Source organism: Lissotriton helveticus, chromosome 11, assembly GCF_964261635.1.
Source record: "Lissotriton helveticus chromosome 11, aLisHel1.1, whole genome shotgun sequence".
Taxonomy (NCBI): Eukaryota; Metazoa; Chordata; class Amphibia; order Caudata; family Salamandridae; genus Lissotriton; species Lissotriton helveticus.
In genome coordinates this window covers 1,127,749,251-1,127,773,963 of record NC_136072.1, presented here as the reverse complement: position 1 = coordinate 1,127,773,963, position 24,713 = coordinate 1,127,749,251, and the positions used below count along the sequence as shown (strand labels likewise).

General features: G+C 46.4%; 1 protein-coding gene across 2 annotated transcripts in view; it reads left to right on the top strand.

Moving 5' to 3' along the window:
• The window catches only part of CLTCL1 (clathrin heavy chain like 1), a 330,795-nt gene that overhangs the window by 47,189 nt on the left and 258,893 nt on the right, over positions 1 to 24,713 (top strand). The window lies entirely within an intron of this gene.

Genomic DNA, 24,713 nt, shown 5'->3' with positions numbered 1-24,713 from the left:
ACTGTTTGTGCTTTATTAATCGATTTAAGTCCTTTTATGGAAGACCAGTAGTTGTCCGTCTTGGTTCTGCTTGAAAGTTGCTCGTTTCCCTGCAAAGTTTGGAAAAGTCCTAGGGCAAAGGTGGATATCAAAACCGTGTCTGAGATGGAAGATTTCTAACTCTTTGAATGAGTTAATACAGTATTCTAAACAAACCGACATTGCCTGATTTGGCAGTTATAATGTCTCAGCGTGCCTCTGTAGTACCCAACGTTCTCGGTTTAAAGCAAGACTGCAGTGTTAAATGACTGAAGGGGTGGGAAAACCCTGGCAGAGAAATTATTTATGTGAGACATCTCTTTTGGCTGAAATTCCAGATGGCTTCTAAAAACGTACTGTGTTCTTTTTATAGTGTTTTGTGTCTCACAGTAGCAGGTCAATTCAATATTCTTCAACATGTTAGGTTGGATGTTTGAGGCGTTTAAGCAGTTCGGGGCCTCTCCCCCCACAATTGCACTCCACTGACCCTTCCTTTCTCCTCCTTAACTTCAGTACCTCCACCTTGTTGGTGATTTTGGAGACTATGATGTACTAAGGTCAGGCAGGCGACCTAACCCTTAAAAATGTCCACTACTTTGAGATACATTTTAGAAAGCGCTTTGTGAATGTACCTATTGTTCCTGTTCAGCTGCGTCCGCCCGGTGAAACATGTAGTATGAAAGTAGCCCAGGGTCTGACCCGTCTTAGCTGCGTGCTTCTACTATATACTGCATGGTCTCTGGTATCCGACCGTAACCGCCCTTTACTCTTGCAGGTAACCATTCTAGTAACTATTCCCCTTCGGAAAACTGCCACCACCTCTGTTTGGATTTGGCTCTGATAATACCCATAGTGCATGCCAGGGGCAATCTTGCATTCGGAAACCTTGCAGTAGCTTAATGCATCAGCTGTAGGAGTGTGGACTTGAACAGTTCGTTTGTGAATGATGCTGTTCTGTGGCTGGTTTAGTCCTTTCTTCTTCAACCGGAAGGATGTGAGTAATATCTTCAGCACAGGAATTATGTAACTTGTCCAAAGCTTGTTAATGTGTGTGGGTGGAGTTGTTAGTTCACCAGAACAAATGCAGAACTACGTTTGTCAGTGTTGTGGTTGAGTGAATAAGGTGGAAGCTAGGCCAAGGTCTGATATCGGATGTTTTCAACTCTCATTTTGCAACTTGCAAATAAACCATAGTGAACAGTTAAGGATTTTAAATGGAAAGGCAGAGTACCAATATGGAGGACATTGTACCTACATTTTGAGGATAAATGCTGACAGTTGGTATGTAAACCCACCAAACCTCTAAAGTGGATTAAAAAGAAAAAGCAAACTCTTCCTTTGAGGGGTTATGGCGGTGCGCACTGCATAATTGTTACTGGCCGAACATTGCACACATTTTAAATACAGGGAGATCCCGGATTTTCTTATTGATGAAAGCCTGAAAAAGGTGTAGTGCAGACTTGGGCTGGGGGATCCCCACTCATGTGTGCAAAAAGATATGTACGGTGTTCTATAATATTTAAGAGCACAATGCAGGTGTTCTGATTTTCCTCTTGGCTTGTCTTTTGCTAGCAGAGAAAATTGAGTGGCCTGTCTGGGCTACTGCCCAGTCCCACTTAATAGCTCAGCAGGTTATCAAAAGCTTTGATTTTGTCATTCCTTACTTAGGAGGATATCCCTTAGCTGTGAGGACCCCCTCCTTGTGTAAATAAACACCAGTAACAGGTCAGGCTAGCACTCCTCGCCCCCTGTGCCATATGTAGAGCTGTTTAGAAAATGTTTCTTTCAGAAGGACTTACTCAGTTTAGTTGTTCGCTTGCAAGTTCTGTGTATCACTGGCTCAAGACATCCTAACTATTCATATCTACAACAGCTCAAACCAAATTTCCCGTGTGGCATTTGAAGTTGCTGCAGGAAGTGTGGTTAGGGCTGCAGAAGACTGCAGTCTGGTGTTGTATTTGGCTGAAGTGCAGCACCTGGCAGGGCGCGGAGTCGGCTCCTGTTGTGGAGGGTCCAGAATTCCGTGCCGCAGTCCCAGACTCCTCTTTACTTCTTGGGTGATCACACAGTGACCGATGAAGAAGATCCAAGGTTGAGGGAGGGCGCTCTTTTCCATCCCGACACAGGTTAAGTAACCTTATATTCCTCAGATACCAAAGATCCGAGGCGACCTGTGTTTTTCATTGGGAAGCCTGGAGTGTTCTCTGGCATCACCTGCCCCCTCATGGGCGAGGATCTGCGCTTTAACAACCCCTGGTTGAATGAATAATATTGTATCCTTTATTATGGCTGATGCATTGATTTAGGAGTTACTGCCCGACCTGGGACCCTCTCAAGGAGGCTGTTTCTTTGGCCCACTTACCATCTGCATGGGTGAGAATGCTGTCTCCTCTCTCATGCACACTCTAAGAATTCGCCATGCACCCCAGATGTGCTCTGCAGGGCTGCGCCTGTGGAGGTGCATTAAACCCCCTCTGGCTCCCTTTCGCCCGTTAATGAGCTGAAAGGCTGCCTTGACCTTTCCTCCTTCTTGGAATCGTTGAATCATTTCCCCTCTTACAGCTGCTCCCAGTAGCTGGCCATGCCTGTGCGGTGCGATCACTGTGCTGGGGCTGCTCGTTGCAGGGCTGTTCAGGGAAATGCTGATGAAATGTGGGTCTGGTGTAAGGGCTGGGCCTGGTGACTCACAGCCACGTACCCGGGGCGTTGCAGCAAGTGTATTGATTGCATTTCTTCCCTTGCGGGACTGCTGAACTTTGCAGTTTTTAAAGGGAGGCGATGCGTGGAATAATTATTCTGTCTCCTTTGGCGTTTGTGTGTGGGTGTGAATGCCTCGTCGCCTTGCTTCATGGTGTGGTACCCCGAGTGATAAAACAGCTGCTGCAGAAGCCTCCTAGAAAGCAACTTCGCAGCTTGCTTCACGTACAGCGTAGGATGCCTCGTCGCCAAAATTGTTGTAATTAAATATGTGAATCTCTCGACCATGATACATTGAAGCAGTTTATTTCAGCAGAGACATGATCCCATATGCAGTTAGGCCAGGCACAACCAACAGTTCAACTGACAGGTTCAAATACAGAATACACTGATGTCATCATAGAATGTTGCTATGTCATAAGAACCTTCACAGCCTCCGCATAACTGATGCTGCCTAAGCAGAATATAACAGGGGACCAGCTTTTTTTTGCTTGTGCGCCTAAGCGAAATAGAAATTGGGGCGTTGAGGCAGTGTCCTTTATGTTGGCATGCTACTCATCTGATGTCTTCTTCAGGCGCCCTCCCTTGCAAAGCTCCCACCCCAATTAGATTCTTATTTCTGGAGGCCTAAGCCAACTGTTGTGCTTCCTGCTGCAGGGCACATCATGTGTGCCATAGTTGCACATTAAATGTAGGCCGCAATCATGGTTTTGTTGGGTTGGCTAGCGTTGCATATGGGGAAGTTGGATTCAAGCATATGGCCATGTCTGAACTGTGGTGGCGTGGTGAGCAAAATAACGATGGATTAAACCCAGATTTGTGACTGGGGGTGAATGTTTTGTCATTGTGCAACATTCCATCCATCATCTTGTGTGTTTTGTTGCTCGCCCTGTTTGGGAAGGGTATGCCCAGACGTGAGTCCCGTTCTCACTATGCCACTGGAGTCAAGCTATCTTGGCTGATGACGGCTGATAGCCAGAAACCGGTCCTAGGATGCTTGATTCCGGTCCAGGGAAGACATGGCTTGGCAGTTCTGGCTGGACTGTCCCATGAGGCACAGGGTCAAGACTGATTTGCATATGGCCATTTCTGAACTGGGGTGGCGTGGTGAGCAAAATCAAGATGGATTAAACCCAGATCTGTGACGGGATGAATGTTTTGCCAATGTGCAACATTCCGTCCATCATCCTGTGTGTTTTGCAGTTAGATTAATGTACCACCACATCCCTGCCCTCACAAACCGAGAGCATCAAAAACCGAGTTTCACACACAGAAGCATGCAATCCCTCTTCTGGCACTAGTGGCATCGACTGGAAAGGAACACAAAAGTGGGACTCTGGACAAGATAAAAAAATGGCCTGATCTCTGACGCAGATCGGTGGCTCACATCACCCTAGGCCTAGCTTCCCTGCATGGTCTTCTTGGGCGGGCGCCTGTTGGTTGTGAAAGAGTGTGTCATAAAATAATGAAGTGCGATATGTCCTGATATGATTAAAAAGGTTGAATCCAACCAAAACTGCAACCTTTGATAATGATGCTTGGACTGTGGTTGTGGGCCAATGTGTGATCTCTCCTGTGGGTCTGTTCCTTGGGTATCCATATTGATCAAAATCTTTCTCTTGGTTTACAAGCATCCAGGGGAGCAACTACATTTTCTTTCAGCAAAAACTGATAGAGTATCCTACAGCTTTTTCTGCACCATTTGTATATTTCAGTATTAATTGCCCTTGTTTAATCTTGTCTGGATGCTTTGGGGAATGTTCTAAATCTCCTGAAACTGGTGCAACATGCCGCTGCTCCTGATAAGTATTTTTGTGGTCTTTCAAAATGGGGAAAATACCTCTTCACCCTCTAATCACTGCAATGGTTGACGTACTATAAATTGTTATTGTTAATTGAGATTTATAAAGCACATAATATCCGGCAGGTCTCTTAGCACTAAGAGAGAGTAGCTATAGACTCCACCATTGGCTTGACTGTTAGTACCCTGGTCAAAGCATGTGTTGTTCCCAGGCCTCTGTGAATAAGAGGGTTTTCAGTTTTTTCCTAAATGGGAGAAGGGCTGTTTCCTTGCGTAGGCTCTCTGGTAGCTTGTTCCACAACTGCGGGATCAAGACCGAGAAGGCTTGCCCACCTTTAGTCGTTTTGTTGAACCGTGCACAAGCTAGCCGGCCTGCTTCAGATGACCGGAGGGTACGTCCTGGGACATACCTCCCCAGGCGCTCCTTAATGTATACTGGAGCATGTCCAGAGGCTCTTGAACCTGGCTTGCTGTTTGACGGAGAGCCAGTGAGCTACTGCAACAGAGGTGTGGCACATGCGCGTCTTGGGAGCTTAAATATCAGCCTAGCTGCATCATTCAGCTACTTGCAGCTTGCCTAACAGCTTTTCAGGAAGTCCTATGTACAGAGCATTGCTGTAGTCAAGACGGGACACAATCATTGCAGACACCGCCATCCGCAGAGTGGAAAATGAGAGGTGACCATTAACTCAGTTGTCTCAGCAGACCCATGCAGGTCCCGACCACAGTGGACATTTAGTTAGACAGGGTGAGCTTGGCATCTATTTTTATGCCTAGGCCCTTTACAAGTGGAGCTGGTGTGGGCTTGGTGCCCAGCTCTTGTGTCCAAAAGCAGCCAGTCCAAGGGTTGCTTCCCGTAGTGATGGCTAGGACCTCTGTTTTGTCAGGATTGACTTTGAGCGAGTTGGCTGTCATCCAGTTGACCATGCACCTGAGGATGTTTTGCACACGTAAGTGGGCTTGGGAGGAGTTGTCAATTTGAAGGATTAATTGTGTGTCATCTACGTAGTTGAACACCTGGCATTCAATGCGAGCCAGAGCTGCCACGAGTGGCCGGAGATAGATGTTGAAGAGTAGCGGAGATAGTGCAGAGCCTTGTGGGACTCCGCTGGTTATTGCCCCTTTACTGGGCACGCAGTCACCCAGTTGGATCCTTTGACTCCGAGCTGTCAGGAAGGAGGAGATGCAATGATGAAAAACCCCACCGATGCCCATGTTCAAGTTGTAAGTGTGAGATTTAAGCCATGACGAGAATCCAAAAAACTGAGTACCAGATTTCTCCTTAACTTCATTGCCTCAATGTTAACCTGACTCTCCCTGAATTGTTCTCGTTGTTCTGCTAAGTTATTACTTCTGTCCGAGCCAAAAACAATTATGTGAGGTTTGGTGCCAAGGCGTTCTTGGTTGTTGGAGCTAGAGCCTGGGAAACTCTAAAATACTTGGCTGTTTACTCTGTAGTATAGCCAAGTAAGTATTTTATTTTGCCATCACCTTGTAATTGTTTATTCTGTAGTGCCAAGATGGATAGGCGAGTGGTGCACTGAATAAATAAACCTCAACATAACAGCATTGGCAGGGGAGTGGCCTTGGAGAACAGTCAGCTACGTCTGTATGTTGTGCATTATCAGGTTTGCGATGGCGAAGCATTTGTTGTGGCTTGGCTCATGGTGGTGGTGTTGCTGCATGTGATTCACACAAGATTATGTTGATGGGGTTATGTTAGCTCCCTGTTTTCTGAATTACATTTTTGTGATGGTCTATAAGAAGGTGCTGAGACATGGGAACTGTCTCTTTCATTTTTGACTGATGCAATAAATATTTTTACAACCTTCATTTAATTTCTTTGCTTGAATATAGGCTGTTTATTTACAATAATCCATCGACATGACATTATACACAGTTATTAATTATAATACCATTTTCAATTTTCTCTAAGCAAGAAACGTCACAATATCTCCATAATACGGACCCATAAACTGTTCCACTAACTGCTTGTACTCTATATATCTCAAGAGCTGGCGATAAAGGCCGGTACAAGGATTGCCTAAGATATGAGCAATCCTCTGTGTTTTAAAATAGCGGTGAGTTTTAGTAGTTGCTCTGGCCTCAAGTGTGAATCTAACATCCTTATCTCCAGGTAATCAATCTCCCTCACTGCTTCTAAATGGCTTCAACCTATGGATATTTTCCCTTTGGATTTCGTATGTGTGTTAATTTGCGGGTCTTACAGGCATTTATCTCCAACCCATGAGTAGAATATAATAGGGCAAATTTCGAGACCCATCTAAGTATTCGACATTAGCACAGTATAGTCTGCAAATAACAAGGCCGGAATTTTTCCCCCGGTCAGCTTGGATGCATTGTTGGCACAACTGAATAAAAAGTCTACTGTTGATTTAAAATATATTTTTTTTTAAAAACCTTTAATGAAGAGCAGGAACAGAGTAGGGGCCAGAACAAACCCCTGGCGAACCCCTCTGTATTCCATGATTTTCCTTTTCAATTCTCCATTGCTACCCCACCTAACCTGCGCAAATAGTACCATATCAAATGGTACTCCGCGACCAACGAAGGCTACATACAGGCTTCCTCCATCAAAATCCACCACGTTCCAATTTATCAATAAAAGACTTGATCCACCATGCTAGTGCCCACCGAGAACCCCGCCAGCAGATGACCAAGTATATTATTAACAGTAATCCAGAAGGTTAGCCTTCCAAAATGTGCCTACAGAAAATCTGGATGATAATTGCTAGGGTCACTACATGAACACGTTTTATGTATAGGCAGTATGTCCGTTTCCTTCCATGTACCAGGAATGATGTCTAGTCAGGAGGAGTTGGCTTGCCAGTGTTGCCCTTCTAGCCCTCAGGAAATACTCCTTTTGATAGTACGTTTTTCATGGAGGGGCATACTGGGCCGGGCCACGAGCAAACTGCTGCCACAATACTTCAGTGTGGGCCTCTTCAGCGGTGTCTTATCTGTCTGGCATAGCAGTGGCAATACAAGGCAGTTCCCACAGCTACATTGATTCCTTGACCAGGTGCCCATATTTGACTGTCTCACTAGTAGGCTGGATAGTGCTGACTAGAGGGAGGTACCCTCAGACCGTGATCTGATCCCAGATGCAATGGTGATAGGAAACTGTTGGGGATTGCGGATAGGGTCTCACAAGGCTCATTCCTCTTTGTTAAAGAGGAACAAATCCCCTTTGTCTTGAGACTACCAGTTCTTGACCAGGTGATGCGAAATGGCAAGCACCTAAGAGAAGCATTGATGGCGGAGAAGGTGAGCCCAGCTAAAAGGCAGCCTCAACGTAGAAGAAATGGTCAGAAGCTATTATGTAAGTTTCTTCTATGGCCAGTGTTCGACAGGGATAAAGTTTGACGAATTGTTGATAAGCTGGCTAGTCCAGGTTGCTTGTGGTTTTCATCTTTTCTCTTACTTTGGAAAAATGTTGGTTGCTTAGCACCACTTATAGTGCACACTAATATTGAAAAAGTTATTGGAGCGGCGCTACAATTCAATGTTTCCAGAACAATTGTCTCTGTGCCAGTGCTTATTTAGCCTAAACTTCTTAGAGGCAGCCGGCCCCTTAGGTTTCAATCCCGGGAGTAATTTTTAACTGGGAATTTTGTTAAAGTCTTAAGGTGAACACACAAGTCTGGAAAACCATTTTTCAACTGTTCATGTCTGGAAGCTGACCTCTGCCATCGTTCAGGATGGCAGGATCCCTTGGAATAGCTTACCACACACAGTTATGAGCCTAAGCCTTTACTACAAATCAAATACCCCATGGAGCTGACTAGACCTATGAAAGCATTCGGCTCCTCAGTTACTAGCCTTGCCTGCAAGCCCTCCCCCCCCCCCCCCCCCCCAACCCACCTGCTAACCAAGCAACTTGTGGTCCTGTCTCAGGTCCTAGCACATCTTGGTTACTGACACATGATTTGCCAGAAAGATCTCATGGGCTTGAAACAAAGATTGCAAAGCCAGATGGCAAAACTGGGCTGTAACGTGTCGAACAACAATACATGAAACCCCCTAAAACTGTCCATTGGTTTCGATGCCAGTATATAATAGTGTCTAAAATGCTGTGCGCCAGGCTTAAGGCTATTGTTGGACAAGGGATTTAGCTGTTTCCTGTAACCTACAGCACAGTAATTCCCACTGGGAATTCTGTACCTTCCCTGATTTTTTTAAAAGAAATTGTTGAAGCATAGAGGCGGGCCCTTGTTGATCAGTGCCTGCGATTCTGAACTTATTTGGCCTATCATGGAGATCACATCCACATTGCTCTAAAAGAAAAGCAGTAATCACTCCTGTAGCAGGCGACTTAAAGAAAATTGGTGTAAAATGCGAAAGGGTGTTTATTGGGTCATTGACATAAATGGTCTAGTGGTGGTGACTGAGGAGGCCTCCAGAGAAAGCACCATGGATCACTTTGTGGTAGAGCTCCATGCATGATGTGGTAGGGTTGTGTGTTGAACCACGCAGGCATTAATCACACCTGCCTTAATAACGTGTTCCGAACAACGATTGCGTCTTTACAATGCATTCCGTTACGACGACTTGCTTTTGGGAAAACGCTGGAGTTGGAATAGTATAATTTACTATTCCAACTCCAGTCTGTGCTACAGTAGGGAGAGTGTTGAACTTAAAGTCCAACATCAATCCAACAATGCCTTACTTAAGGCAAGTCGTTCTAACGACTTGTGTGGTAAAGGAATGCGTTGTAGAGATGCATCTGTGGTTCTGACTGCGCTGTTAGGGCACGGCTTGGTTGGAGCTACGGTGTAAAGACTGTTTCCCATGTGTTAGAGTTCATTTATCTGTCCAAGTGGAGGCTTCAGCTTTCTGTTCTCTTACTCCTTCATCTTGCAGGTGTTTTGGCCTCTGCATTACTAAAAGGTTGTGGCTATGGAGAATCTCCAAGCACGTTCTGGACCGGGTTTGGACAGGTCTGTTGTGTAGAACTGCGTGCTGCCTCTTATTTCTTATTTAACACACAAACATGCCACCCCACCTTACTTGTTAGTTCTTACTAGTAAACAACACATCAATCCTAATTCGATATGTTCGGTATAATTATTTACCTTTTATTTCTAGTATTTTTTGAAAACAATCTTTGATTTAATGTCAGAGTAAAAACACAACACATATACTATACAAACTTAGACTGTGTACAAACTTTAAATTTGACCATAACATTTACAAAAAAACGAACTTTACTACATAAAAAATGCAATCACTATACACAACAAAAGAACATATATATCATTTTCAAATTGTTCCAGAAAAGGGCAAGTATCAACAGTTGAAAGGAGATAACCAGATAAATCAGTAATAATAAATTAATAATTATCAATATTTATTGTCTCCTTTTTTGCCTTGGCAAAAAAGGAGACAATAAATATTGATAATTATTAATTTATTATTACTGATTTATCTGGTTATCTCCTTTCAACTGTGATTTTGTCAATCATTGTTCCCTAAAAATTGAAATCGTTATGATCATTTAGGCGAGGAGTTGATACTTGCCCTTTTCTGGAACAATTTGAAAATGATATATATGTTCTTTTGTTGTGTATAGTGATTGCATTTTTTATGTAGTAAAGTTCGTTTTTTTGTAAATGTTATGGTCAAATTTAAAGTTTGTACACAGTCTAAGTTTGTATAGTATATGTGTTGTGTTTTTACTCTGACATTAAATCAAAGATTGTTTTCAAAAAATACTAGAAATAAAAGGTAAATAATTATACCGAACATATCGAATTAGGATTGATGTGTTGTTTACTAGTAAGAACTAACAAGTAAGGTGGGGTGGCATGTTTGTGTGTTAAATACGTATTTACAAGGTCCAGCCTTCCCCACAGTTTTATGGGCCTAACTCCTTCATGCCTCTTATTTCTTAGCACTTCAGAACACATCACCTGGACTTGGTGCCTTTCTGCTGGGTTGGGTTTTGGAGCAAATGTGAGATCTGAAGTCAACAAAGGGCCAACCGACCAGCTCCTTGTCTGAACAACGTCAACCTGACTCTACTGTGTGAAATACGAGCCCGCAGGTTGGCATCTGTGTGCCAATCCTGCTCTTCTGTTTTCCAGCTCATAATAACATCCGTCTGCATTATTCTGAGCTGGCACAGACAGGCCGGCTGCCTTTTCAAATGTAGCCTGGAGGTTAGAAGTTTCCTCAGAGCTTTGCAAGACTTGGACGCTTTTCAATTCCGCCTTGTAATGTGTGTTCAGTGCAGGGCTGGGAGTCTGTGCTTAGGACCCATAGTAACGAACCCGCAGCTTTCAGATAAATCTGACAGCTTAAACTATTTTATCATTCTGATTATTTCACATACTTCTTGTGCACCGACTACACTGCTTCAGCTGTTGCAGCCCTGCAAAAGATTGTAGATCTCTCGCAGGCTGTATTTACACCTGCAATTTACATTAGACAGAACACTGGACACAGGAGTGTGTCTTATTTATTTATTTATTTTATTTTGAAGGTTTTATATAGCGCGAACCAGACTCTTGCGAGTATCAGAGCGCTTTACAAGACAAATAGAAATATATACAGAGTATATTACGATATAGAGAAACACACAATAAGTATGTACTAGATACATCTAGAACAAGACAAGGCACTGCAATGCTAGTGCGCATTGGCAAATATAAGCGTAGAAAAGCAAGTAATAGGGTACAGTGCATTGAATAAAGAGTTCACATGGATTGAGCATATTGATGGTGCCAATGCATAGTATGATGATACCAAACAAAGACTTTCAAAGAAGAACAATAAATCAATACTGCCCACTGCTGTGCAATCCATTGTGAAAGAGAAACACCCCCCACTCTACTGACCACATCCATTTGTATAAAGGTACAGGGCAGGTCAGCGGTGGAGCGAGCGTGGCAGCCAGCGGAGGAGCGAACGTGACAGGCCAGCGGAGGAGCGTGCGTGGCAGACCAGCGGAGGAGCGTGCGTGGCAGACCAGCGGAGGAGCGTGCGTGGCAGACCAGCGGAGGAGCGTGCGTGGCAGACCAGCGGAGGAGCCTGCGTGGCAGACCAGCGGAGGAGCCTGCGTGGCAGACCAGCGGAGGAGCCTGCGTGGCAGACCAGCGGAGGAGCGTGCGTGGCAGTCCAGCGGTGGAGCGTGCGTGGCAGTCCAGCGGTGGAGCGTGCGTGGCAGTCCAGCGGTGGAGCGTGCGTGGCAGTCCAGCGGTGGAGCGTGCGTGGCAGTCCAGGGGTGGAGCGAGCGTGGCAGTTCATCGGTGAAGCGAGCGTGGTAGACCAGCGGAGAAGCGAGCGTGGCAGTCCAGCGGTGGAGCGTGCATGGAGAAGTGTGGCTCAATGGTTAGAGCGGCAGACCCTGATGCAGAGGTCTGGCCTGGGACCAGGGTTCAATTCCCGCCTCGGCGGGTCTTGGGCTCAATTTCCTCGGACCTGATAATTCTCGCCTCGGTGCCTATTCTAATCATGGGTCCCACTCTGCAACTCTGGGCAATAGCTTGCTTAATCTCCTCAACGGCCCCAACAGCGCTGGGATGCCTGGCTTCACCTTGGGGGTGCCCAAGAGTGGACATTTCACAGGGAAAAGCCAGGAAGGGTTCCACAGCGGTATGCGTCCAGCGCCAGGACACCCAAGGATATTAGTGCGCTTTACAAGTACAAATTACATTTACATTTACATGGCAGTCCAGCGGTGGAGCGAGCACGGCAGGCCAGCGGAGGAGTGAGTGCGGGAGGCCAGCGGAGGAGTGAGCGCGGGAGGCCAGCATAGTTATCATTCTCTTTTACAGTGATTGCGGTGGCAATGTCAGGACAGTCGACTCTTTGCTCCTAAGATCCTTCCATTATAGCCAGGCGGAGTGTCCTTGAAAGGGATTGTGTTGTAACCTATTGTTCTTAGCCTGCTGTCCCATAACTGCAAGGTGTCATCAGATAGATTCCTGATGCAGCAGTTGAAGAGAAGATTTTGACCTGAGGCTGTGCACAGTGTTGGCTTGAGGTGAATGCAATAAATGACTTAAACCCGATAAGTGTTGGAGCACTTCTTGACAGATTGCTCATTAAGACCTTGATATCAAGAATTTCGCTGTAGACAGTAGGCGCTCCACCAGCCTGTTTTTTTTATCCTTTGAACTTGGCATTGGTACTTAACACCGAAGGGGCCAAGTCCTTCTGCATTGGTCCCAAATCTTCACTTAGTCAAGTTTTTGTGACACAGAGGAAGCGTCATGGTATTGGGTGATCATAGTTACCAGTTTGCTAAAGTGGTCAGTCACATTTTTAACACCCATTGGCACATCCACTAGTTAATAACATTGAAGCCTGTTGATTTGTGAACAACAATACACTCTCTTCGTTGCAGTTTAGCAGCCCTGGGCTCGTGCACAAATGGCTTTTTCCAAGGACTTTGCTAACACCTAAGATGCAGTGCAGGCACCTCTGGAGGGGGAGCCCCCCTGCAAGCCATCATACAAAGACAAAGGGGGCGCAAATACTTCTTAAAAAGAACACAGGTTGCTAACCGAGGACTTATCGGATTACGGTATGCTGTAGGAATGTTATTTCATTGCTTCTAAATTCAGTTTGTTTGCATTGGCGTTCACTTGCGATAGCGCGTTCTTGAAAATAACCTGTATGTTTTAAATAAAGGCGCTTGTGATATTTTACTTACTGCTATGGTTTAGTAGTGTGTGCCAGTCTGGAAATCTCACTGTCCCTCAATCTACCCACAGCACCCAGCTCGTTCTTTCCGTGCAGGTTAGATCCTGTTGTGAGAGACAGTGAGGGCCCTCTTCAATATATTAAAATCAGCAGTCTCGTGCAACATTTTGGGGAACAACCTAGCTTGATGGTAATTGAACCGAGTTACTTAGTGTTAATAATTGATGTTAAATAAAAATGGATCACTCCATAAATAGAAAAGAATTACGATCTGTACTACCTAAAAGTGCTGAATGTCAAAATCAATAACCTGCATGAAAAGCAAGACTTTTTAACCCATTATACGAATTTTAGTTGAGGGTTACTCACTTTCGTCTTTAAAAATTGGTTAAGTGAACTGAACCTCTTTTGGTCAACCATTGATCTTCATTGTAAGTATTAAGTTAGTTGCTTGATCTGCGCACGATGAACTGATTTGTTTCTGTATGGTAGTGTGGAGACTTGGAAGGTAAAGAATGAAGATGAGAAATATCTATGTGACTGACAAAAGGGGTAAAGAGTCACTCTTTGGTTGTGAAGGATATTGAGAGAAAATTGTTAAATAGTAAAATGTTTTCTGTTAAAAAAATGAGACTCCCTCTTAGGATAAGTGGTTCATAGTTCTAGGGTAACAGAGTGTTTGTTCATCCTTTGTTCTCACGATCCCTACCCGTCTGGCTACCTCCTTTTCTCCCTTCCAAAGCATCTTACAAATGGTATTCCTGCTCCATCCAAACAATCTCTGTTCTACCGGTCTTTACCCAATACTTGCTGTCCTCAATGTATCTTTTAGAGAGATAATCTCTGTCAAGGGCCCAACCCTCTGCTTTTTAGGTCGAGCCTAGCAGCAGCGTGCATGCACTGCCCACTCTGAGAGACTGCTGTAGTAGGGTATGGGAGAGAAGCAGCCCCCACTCTCCTCCCATATTTTTCATTGGCTTGTGACATTGTCTTTCGTAAATGCTTCCTTCGGATTCGTTAATATGCTTGTTAGTCCCTCCTTAGTACGGCCTTGTCTTCATTTGTACCCTCCCATGGCGACTGGCCCTTTTACTTCTGTTGTTTCATGGGACCTGCTATTTAGTCTGTAAGCACTATTGGCTTTGAGTTTCTCTGACTGCAAGCTGGTCATGCGCTGCTTCAGCTGTAAACGCTTGTGTTTTTTTAAGCAGCATGGCTGCCCCGTAACACGGGCCCCTGATTTCAATCACTTTAACCCAGCATTATCTCGTGTCTGTTTCAACCCCCCCCCCCCCCCCCAAGTAAAATAGATTTAGAAATGATTAGCTAATTAAGTAGTGTGAATTCCAGGTAGCACATAATCCTGTGCTAATGGGCTGAAGTTGACAACAGCACATCTGTGTTACAGGTCATCTGTACTAAAGCCACCTGAGTGGTTGTTTTCAAAAGCCTGTTTTATTAACAACACCACCACCAATAGTACCCCACCACCACCAATAGTACCCCACCACCACCAATAGTACCCCACCACCACCACCAATAGTACTCCACCACCACCCATACCCCCACCACCATTAATACCCCCACCACCAGCAATACCCCCATCAAAACCGCCACCAACATAAATACCGCCACCAGCACCAGTACCACCACAAATACCCCCACCTCCAGAAATACCCCCACCAATACCCCCCCTCCACCAATACCACTACTACCACTACCACCACCACTACCACCACCACTACCACCACCACCACCACCACCACTACCACCACCAATACCACCACCTCAGCACCTCTCGCTCACTAGTAATAGCACGGTTACTGTACGAGGCTGGAGCTGCGGCCGAGACCATCCCTTCCTCCCTCCCTCCATGCCTACCATAAAACAAAGCCCGCCCTGCACCAGGAGGTGAAGCCAGGACCCTACTACAGCTTGAGTGTTTTTTATTAGGCCAAAGTTAACAATGACATTACGCAATGCCACACTGCACACTCAAATCACGTAGCGGGCAGAAAATAGCCCCCCCCCGCTCTTCCTCCTGAGCCGCGACAGTGTAATCACAGAGCGAAAGGTATTGGAGCGCTTTGTTAATGTTTATAGCTCAGATCATATGCAACTCTCACTTCACACTTTGTGTTTGTGTAATTTACAACACTTACTCATCTTCTTCACTGCACTATTTATCACTACTTTGAAGATGTCGCAGGCCGGTCTCTTCCTCTGATATTTACAATCTAACAAGCGGTCGAGAAGGCCCTTTATTGCAAAGCAATAGGTCTTGCATTTGCGAGAGTTTAAGCTATTAGTATTGTAAATTACAATGCCTTTTATTTATGTTTTAAACCCAAAACCTAAATAAAAAGCATTGTCATTTACAGTGCCAATAGCTCAAACATGTGTGAATGCGAGACCTATTGCATTGCAAATGCTTGTTTGGGGTTGCAGTCGGCAGATGTACAGAGGTCTTGGCCTTACCCTGCCTTGTGCAGATGGCATGTACAATTGGGCTGTCTGCGCCAGGGCAGGTGAGTGCCATTAGAACAACCGTGTCTGTCAGTGTTTCAGGCTGGGGCCAAAATAACTATTTGTTTTGGCCAAGACACTCCACTAGCGAGTCCTCAACCAGCGACGGCACAACAAGGTGTTGACCAAGAATTGTGCTGCAGCTCAGGGCTTTGAGGGAAGACTTTCTGTGTATGGGTGGATGGATGGAGGGTGGCAGAAGAAAGTCAAGTGGCCAAACTTGGGTCTCCTACGCAGAAATGGAGCCAACGGACTGGAATGCAAATTAGTTTCAAAATATGCAGAAAAAAGGTCAAACATCCCCGGGGATGTTTCATATATTCAGGGTTGACAGTTGTATCGATCCTTATTCTTCGTCAGATAAGTATGATGTTTTGCTGAATTTCCAAGCATACTACCAGAAAGTGATGGGTTATTTTATTTTATGGTGTGTAACAATTTTCTTATCGCCTTTGGTGCTTTGATGACAGTCTTCTGTGTTGGAAATCTTCCTAAACCTCATCTGGAGCTTTTTTGGGTCTCTTTCTCTGGCCCTGGCATGGGGGTCATCTTAAAATTTAGATTATGTGAAACATTTCAAATGTGATTGAGTTCAATTTGTCCTGCTTCTTGATTGTGAAAACTCGTAGCTTTAAACTAGGGTAAACGTTGTTGTTTATTTTAAAGGCCTATTTGTTTTTTCATCACACAGGATGCCTTGTGTTTCATTACATGACACAAATGCATGTAGTCGTCAGTTACTCTGGAACACAGTCGACATTTCATAACATGAAAACCTCATTCTAGAAGACCTGTCCAAGTGATTAGCTCTGGCCTTAACCGGCCTCTGTGTTCTCTTCCAGTTACCAGCGCCAAATGTATTTCTATTCTTGTGCATTTCGTTTGTCAGTGACCTTTTAAAATGTAATTATAGTAGAATTCACTGGGATAAGCGCTTTTAAATGTGATCAAAATAAGCTGTCTCCAACCTTTTCTGCATTAAGAGCTATTTATGTTCAGGGAAAATGATCCAGAACTACAAATATTAGTGTTGCAATCGCGACCACTCCAGACAAGAGAACATTAGTGTGCACCATATTCACAATTACTAGCAGTGATCTCCTCAGTGCATCAGGCAGGGTTTACAGCAGTTATTTAAAAAAAGTGTTGTCAATGTCAAATGCCTCTACATGGGCAATACGCAAGCCATTGCCCCTAGCACCAAGGTTGTGGTATCAATAATAAATCTGTCCAGTGCCACATAATTTATCAGGCAAATGTCAGTTTTTAATATATTTTGGAAAATAAATAATTTTCTTCCCAAGATCACCGTATGAATTCTGAAAACGCACACATTTTCGCCTTGTATACACACTCCACTTTATTATACATACATGAATTCAGCCACGCAAAAGCTTCTAATTTATTAGGCTGGGCTGCATACAGGAGGGCTACTTACAGGTAGCTAGAGGGTTACCAGTAACTCACGAGCTACCCGTAACTCACGAGCTACCCATTGGGGAAGCCTGTTCCAGATAGACAACAATCTGACTTGAACTTTTCCAGGAACATTTTCTTGACGGTGCAGTGTTTCTTATGGCAATCAGTTGGTAATCGTGTACTTCGTTAATCCCACTTTCATTAAATGTTAAATCTTGTAGAATGAGTGGCGCAGTGGAACTGTAGAGTCATCAACTTCAACATATTTATTGAAGTGATTTATCCACTCTCTTCTCATCATCCATTCATCGCTGTTTCTTCCCTTTTCTGATTCCGCCTGGTGCATTTGACCAGCTTCACAAAACCACAGGGGTTGCGCAGGAAAGCTCTGGCTGCATAAGTCGTTCACTTTAGAGTAGATCACTAAATTCGGCGAGAAGTGATATAAAGAGCTCTTTAGACAAATGCCTTTTTTTTACGGGTTACTAGTGGTTTAACTTGAATTCCTCATGGGCATGAAAATGTTGAAGGTGATGGCTGGTTTTTATCACCAAGCCTACCCAGACTGCTCTATTTTCCTACATATTTTATGGCATGGGTCTTTAACGTTGGCCCACCAAGGGCCATGCCCACAAACATTTTAATTATAACCACTGAATGTGTAACTTATCGACTTTTAGGTTCCTGAAAGCGTTGCAACGTCAACTACCAGCTCCTAGCCTCTTGATTCAGAGACTCACTCTAACCGCTAGTTGTAAGTGAGATCAAATTTAAAAACAAAACGGCGTATAAACTTGAATTAGCCTGGAATAGCAAGGCTGCTTGATTAAATACCACCTTTTTGAACACAGACATCTATTTAACTAGATTGTAATTTTTAATGTCTTTTAAATTGCGCCATACCTATTCTTATTCACCACACCTGTTTCTTAGTCAGCTGCCTGAAGACCCTGGTCCGCCGCGGCTCGTGCCGATTGCACAGAAGGTCGCTTAGGCAACAAGACAACTTCCGGCTTGAAGACCGGAAGCCGCAGATAGCTCTCCAGTCATCACTCTTTATTCCATCACTACCCTGCTTAAGAAGGGCAAGACGCAGACGCGCGCAGCGGCGTGCCAAAGGCAAGACCGTCTGCGCCTGACCGACGCCAGATGCTAGGAACGCTGCCTCGTCCCTCCTTTTCCGAATTCGTATCCTGCTCACTCATTATAAACTGGTAGAGGCATCATGACACTCCTTAAATACTCCAGTAAAGAGCTCAAAGATCTAAATAAACCTCACCCTGGCCCTATGGAATCACTTGAAAGGAAAGTGCCTGGTAGCCAAGGTAGATCATGTTTATCGGGATTGATACATTCAAATAAAGTCCCAGTGTGCCATGATCTAAATCAATCCAGTACCCTCAAGCAACTAAGTACCATCTACTTTAATGCCCGGTCAATTCCTAAACATTCAGTAGAGATATGGAGCCTCATAGACCTGGAGGCTCCAGATATTTGTTTTATTACTGAAACGTGGCTGCACTAGCAGGCCTCTTCAGATGTGCACATTACCTTCCCTCCTCAGTATAATGTAATCCGAGTAGAACGGAAAGAGACAAGAGTTGGAGGCCTACTCATAGCATCTACTGGGGGCAAAACCATTACTGCCCTGGAAACTATTACCTTAGGCCACTTAGAACTATGCATTTTTAAGTTAAAAGGATTATCTGGTGGTACCTGGAGGGGACCTTTAATATATCGCCCCCCTGGTCCTAAAAGTGATTTCCCAGATAAACTATTGGAGATTATTGCGCCACAAGTTCTAGCTTCCGACAATTTCCTTCTAGGCGGAGATTTCAACTATCACACGGAGACACTATCAAATACAGACACTGACCTGCTGATTTCTAATATGAATATTTTAGAACTCACTCAGTTGATCACCAGTCCTACTCATTGGGCTGGTCACACCCTCAATCAATCAACCAACCAGTCATTTGTTAAGCGCACTACATCCCCGCGAGGGTCTCAAGGTGCTGGGGGGGGGGTGGTGGGGGCCGCTACTGATCGAACAGCCAGGTCTTTAGTGTCCTCCTGAAGGTCAGCAGGTCTTGGGTCTGTCGTAGGCTCAGTGGGAGGGTGTTCCATGTCTTGGTGGCGATGTGGGAGAAGGATCTCCCGTCGGTGGTTGTTCTTCGGATGCGCGGGATGGTGGCGAGTGAAGGTCGGCGGAGCGTAGCTGCCGGTTGGGGGTGTAGAAGGAGAGACGTCTGTTGAGGTAGGCTGGGCCGGTCTTGTGGAGTGCCTTGTGTGCGTGGATGAGGAGCTTGAAGGATATCCTCTTGTTGACGGGGAGCCAGTGCAGGTTTCTCAGGTGGGAGGTGATGTGGCCGTGTCGTGGTACATCGAGGATCAGTCGTGCCGAGGCGTTTTGGATGAGTTTTAGTCGATTGATGGGCTTGTCGGGGCTCCCGTGTAGAGGGCGTTTCCGTAATCTAGTCTGCTGCTGACGAGGGCCTGGGTGAATGTCTTTCTTGTATCTGTTGGGATCCATCTGTAGATCTTGCGGAGCATGCAGAGGGAGTTGAAGCAGGAGGAGGAGACGGCGTTGATTTGCTTGGTCATTGAGAGCGCTGAGTCGAGTATGATTCCCAGGTTGCGTGCATGGTCGGTGGGGGTCGGGGCTGCCCCCAGTGCCGTTGGCCACCAGGAGTCGGCCCAGGCTGACGGGTTGGAGCCGAGGATGAGGACCTCCATCTTGTCCGAGTTCAGCTTCAGACGGCTGATCTTCATCCAGTCGGCGACTGCCTTCATTCCTTCATGGAGGTTGGCTTTGGCGGTGATGGGGTCCTTGGTGAGGGAGAAGATCAGTTGAGTGTCGTCGGCGTAGGAGATTATGTTGAGGTTGTGCTATCGGGCGACGTGTGCAAGCGGGGCCATGTAAATGTTGAACAGTGTCGGGCTGAGGGAGGATCCTTGGGGTACGCAGCAGATGATCTCGGAGGCTTCGGAACGGAATGGGGGGAGACGGACGCTTTGGGTTCTGCGGAGGAAGGAGGTGGTCCATTCCAGAGCCTTGTCTCGTATCCCTGCGGCGTGCGCATAGTGTGCGGTGGAAGACGGTGTCGAAGGCGGCAGAGAGGCCTAAGAGGATGAGTGCTGCAGTCTCCCCGTTGTCTAGCAGGGTCCTGATGTCGTCGGTGGCGGCGATGAGGGCGATCTCGGTGCTGTGGTTGCTGTGGAACCCTGACTGGGAAGGGTCCAGGATTCTGTTCTCTTCGAGGTATCTGGTTAGCTGTCTGTTAACGATTTTCTCGATGACCTTGGCTGGGAAGGGGAGCAGAGAGATGGGTCGGAAGTTCTTGAAGTCTCTTGGGTCTGCCTTGGGTTTTTTGAGTAGGGCGTTGATCTCGGCGTGTTTCCAGCTCTCTGGGAAGGTCGCGGTCTCAGGGGAGAGATTGATGACGTTGCGTAGGTGGGGTGCGATGGAGCTGCTTTGTTGAAGACGTGGTGCAGGAATGGGTCTGACGGAGAGCCGGAGTGGATTGTGCTCATGGTCTTGATGGTGTCATCGATGCTCACGCTGGTCCAGGCTAGCAAGGGGACGTGGTCGATGGTGTGCGGAGGGTCTGTTGTGTTGGTGTTTGTTGGGGCTGTCTGGGTGTTGAAGCTGTCGTGGATGTCTGCTATCTTGCGGTGGAAGAAGGTGGCGAGGGAGTCGCACAGAGCATGCGACGGCGGGATGTCGTCGGTGTTGGAGCTGGGGTTGGAGAGTTGCTTCACGATGTAGAAGAGCTCCTTGCTGTCGTGTGCGTTGTTGTCGAGGCGGTCTTTGAAGGAGGTCTTCTTGACAGCCCTGATGAGGTGGTGGTGGTTGCGGACGGCGTCCTTGTGTGCTGCGTGGCTGTCCGGAGTTTGTTCACTGTGCCATTTCTTCTCTAGTTTCCGGCAGGCTTGCTTGGAATCTAGGAGTTCTGCGGTGAACCAGCTGGCCCTCTTGCTGGTGTCTCTGTGGTCTTCAGCGTGGCGAGGGTGTTGGCGTAGTCCTCGATCCAGCATCTGAGGTTGTGGGCAGCGACGTCGGTCTTGGTGGGTTCGGTGGGTGGGCTGAGAGCGAGGTTTGCATGTAGTTGGTCTTCGGTGAAATTGCTCCAACGGCAGCGGGGGATCTGTTGGGTGCGGTGGTGGGTTGTGGGTTTCTGAAAGGTGAAGTGGATGCAGCGGTGGTCGGTCCAGAGGAGTTCGGTGGTGTGGCTGACTGAGACGTGCGGGCTTGAGGAGAAGACGGGGTCGAGCGTGTGGCCGGCAGAGTGGGTGGGCGTTGTGTCAAGTTGTCTCAGTACGAGGTTGGCGAGGTTATCAAAAAGGGTTGTGGAGTTGTTGTTATTGTTGTTCTCAAGGTGAAAGTTCAGGTCTCCGAGGAGGATGTAGTCGGTGAAGGTCAGCGCGTGCATGCTGATGAAGTCGGCGATGGAGTCGCTGAACTGGGGACGGGGACCGGGGGGTCGGTAGACGAGGGTGCCTCTGAGGGTGGAGTTGGGGTCTGTGGCGGTGCTGAGCGCATCGTCGGTACTAGTCGAGACCCTGATGCTGTTATTGTGGACGATGGCGATTCCTCCTCCGACTCCGTTGGTGCGCTCTCTGTGGGTGATCTTGTAGCTGTCTGGGATGGCTATGGCGATGTCGGGTGCGGAGGAGTTGTTCAACCAGGTCTCTGTCAGGAAGGCGACGTCCGGGGAGGTTGTGTTGAGCAGGTCCCAGAGCTTGACGGCGTGTTTGCGTGCGGAGGGGGTGTTCAGTAGCATGGATCTGAGGTGATTCAGGTCTTTCTTGGGGGGTGGTTCGTCTGCTCTGTGGCTGGTGTAGCTGCAGTTCCGACAGGTGAAGGGACCGTGTGTGCGTTTCGGGGCGGCCTTGAAGCAGTTGTGGGTCCGTCCGGGGTTGAGAGCATGTAGAGTGTTGGTGTCGTAGTGGCGGCGGTCGTCATGGCAGGTACTAACTCCGCAGGCATTACTGTTGAATCCCCCACCCCATTGCTATGGTCAGATCACTATCTATTAACATTTTTCTTTCCAGCTCACTTGATTAATAATGACCACAGAAATGAACTTATATATATGGAGAAGGTCATGGTTGTAGGAGAGTAGGGTCTGCAATCCTATGATCACCCAGATTTTTGCTTTTTGCTTCACTGGTTTACGACTTTCCCTGGCTGTGGGCCTGCTAATCAGACCCACAGCCTAGCTGTTCTCTCTATTCCAAATTGTACCCAGGTACTGAATTGGCACTGGGCCCTCTCTTGTGTCCCTGTAACCAGGGCAGAGGTGTACCCAGAAGTCTCCCAGGGGCTGCAGCATGTATTATGCCACCCCTGGGTTGACTAACTAAACCAGACACAACTGGCTGCTTGACAGCTGGGGCAAGGTGGTGTAATCACCCTTTGCTTTAGATATAGTATTCCATCTCTCCTACACTTTAAAAAAAATATCTTCAAGATATTAAATCTGGCTCCCCCCTTGATCCAATGCCTCCACAAGTTTTGAGCTCCCTGGATCCAACCCTGCTTCATATTATCCTGAAAGTTTTGAACGCATCTTTAACTGAAGCTATCGTTCCCAATGAATGGAAACATGCTATGGTGGTTCCATTATTAAAAAAGACCAACGCAGATCCCAACATCCCATCGAACTTCCGCCCTATTTCTTTGCTTTCATGTTTTTCCAAAATCTTGGAGAAACATGTCAACTCTTTACTTACCTCTTACGTTGAATCTTCTAATTTTCTTCATGGTTCTCAATCCGGGTTCAGGGCTGGCTTTTCCACTGAAACCACGCTTCTTGGAGTGTCGGAATCCATTAGACTAAAGGTGGACAATGGGGAGTCAGTGGCACTCATATTACTTGATTTGAGTGCCGCATTTGACACCGTCTCCCACTCCATCTTGTTGTCCACCTTGAAATCTGTGGGTGTCGGTGGCTCCGCCCTGGCCTGGATTGCCAATTTTCTTTCTGATCGCACATTTCAAGTGTTTTCTCCTACATCTGTTTCATCTATCCTCCCTTCTAAACACGGTGTTCCACAAGGGTCTATCCTCAGCCCCCTCTTTTTTAATTTGTATGTGAGACCCCTGGCTTTTCTGGCAGAACAGGCAGGTCTCACGATTTACTCCTACGCCGATGACACCAAGTCATCTATTCACTCTCCACCAATAAAAATTCTTCTTCCTCTTCTCTCCAAAATGGACTTCGACAAATATCTGCATGGATGCTTGATCACAAATTAAAACTAAATGGGGATAAAACTGAACTTCTTCTGTTTGGCCAAGACATCTCGCTATGGGGCCCACAACATTGGCCCCCCGGAGATGGGTCCTCTTCCCACCCCAACTACGAATGCTCGTAATCTGGGGGTCCTCCTCGACAATCAATTGTCTTTCAAGCAGCACGTCGTGAAAGTCTCCGCCACCTGTACTACCATCATCAGGTGGCTGAGGAAAATCACGTGGATGCTGCCTGCTGACACCCTGAGAACGGTAGTCCAGGCTCTTGTCATCTCACGCCTGGACTACGGGAACATCTTACTCTTGGGTGCCAGTAAGGAGGTAACTAGGAAATACCAGGTGGTACAAAATATGGCTGTTCGCCTTATTTGTAATCTTCCTGCTAGAACTTCGACCTCGTCTCACATGCGCAAACTGCATTGGCTGCGTATCGAGAATAGGATTAAATTCAAGGCTTTGTGTCTTATGCACAAAATCCTGACTGGAATAGCCCCACACTATTTATCTATTCTAGTGCAGCACTACGTTCCCTCTCGCGCACTCAGGTCCTCCACCCAAAATAAAGTGAAAGTACCGCGTATCAAGAGAGCTAAAATGGGAGGTCGGTCATTCTCCCTGCTAGCCCCCTCTCTTTGGAACTCCTTACCTCTATCTTTACGTTCTGAAATGTGTTTTCTGACCTTCCGTAAGGGTATCAAGACCTGGTTATTTAATATGTAAGATGTTGATCCAATGCTCCCTTCACCTCGTATACTTTCTGTCTGCCTTAGCGCCGGGAAACCTCCGGGTAGCTGTGCGCTTAATCAAATGTAATTATAAATAAAATAAAATAAATATCTAAACCTAAAATAGACACATATATTCCTATCAGTCACTCCTATGGCAGGCCTTAACAATCCTGAAGGCAGAGTGCGTGGAATAATGTGAAATGGTGCTCTGGCATGAGCTGAGCCCGTTTGCAGCTTGCGGAACCAAGTCCTAATAGCTGTTCCATGATAACGCTATACCATATACTCTAAAGTGCATTATGTACCTCGCGGTCATATGCTAACTTTGGTATAACATTATCAAAACATGACGAGTAAGGTGTCATACGAATTGGAATACTAACCCCTCGCCAATCCTGGCGACGGGGTTAGCATTCCACCCTTCTAGAGGGACACAACATGTTGGTAACCTGTAACCCCGGTTAAAGTCAGACATAGCCTCAGCTCCACAAGATGGATGCTGCCACCGAGACACAAGTCTGCCCTCCTGCTGCTGGGAGTCCTCCCAGCGCGGGAGGCAAGGACAAAGAGTTTCCTGCCAGGGGCGGTGCCAGCA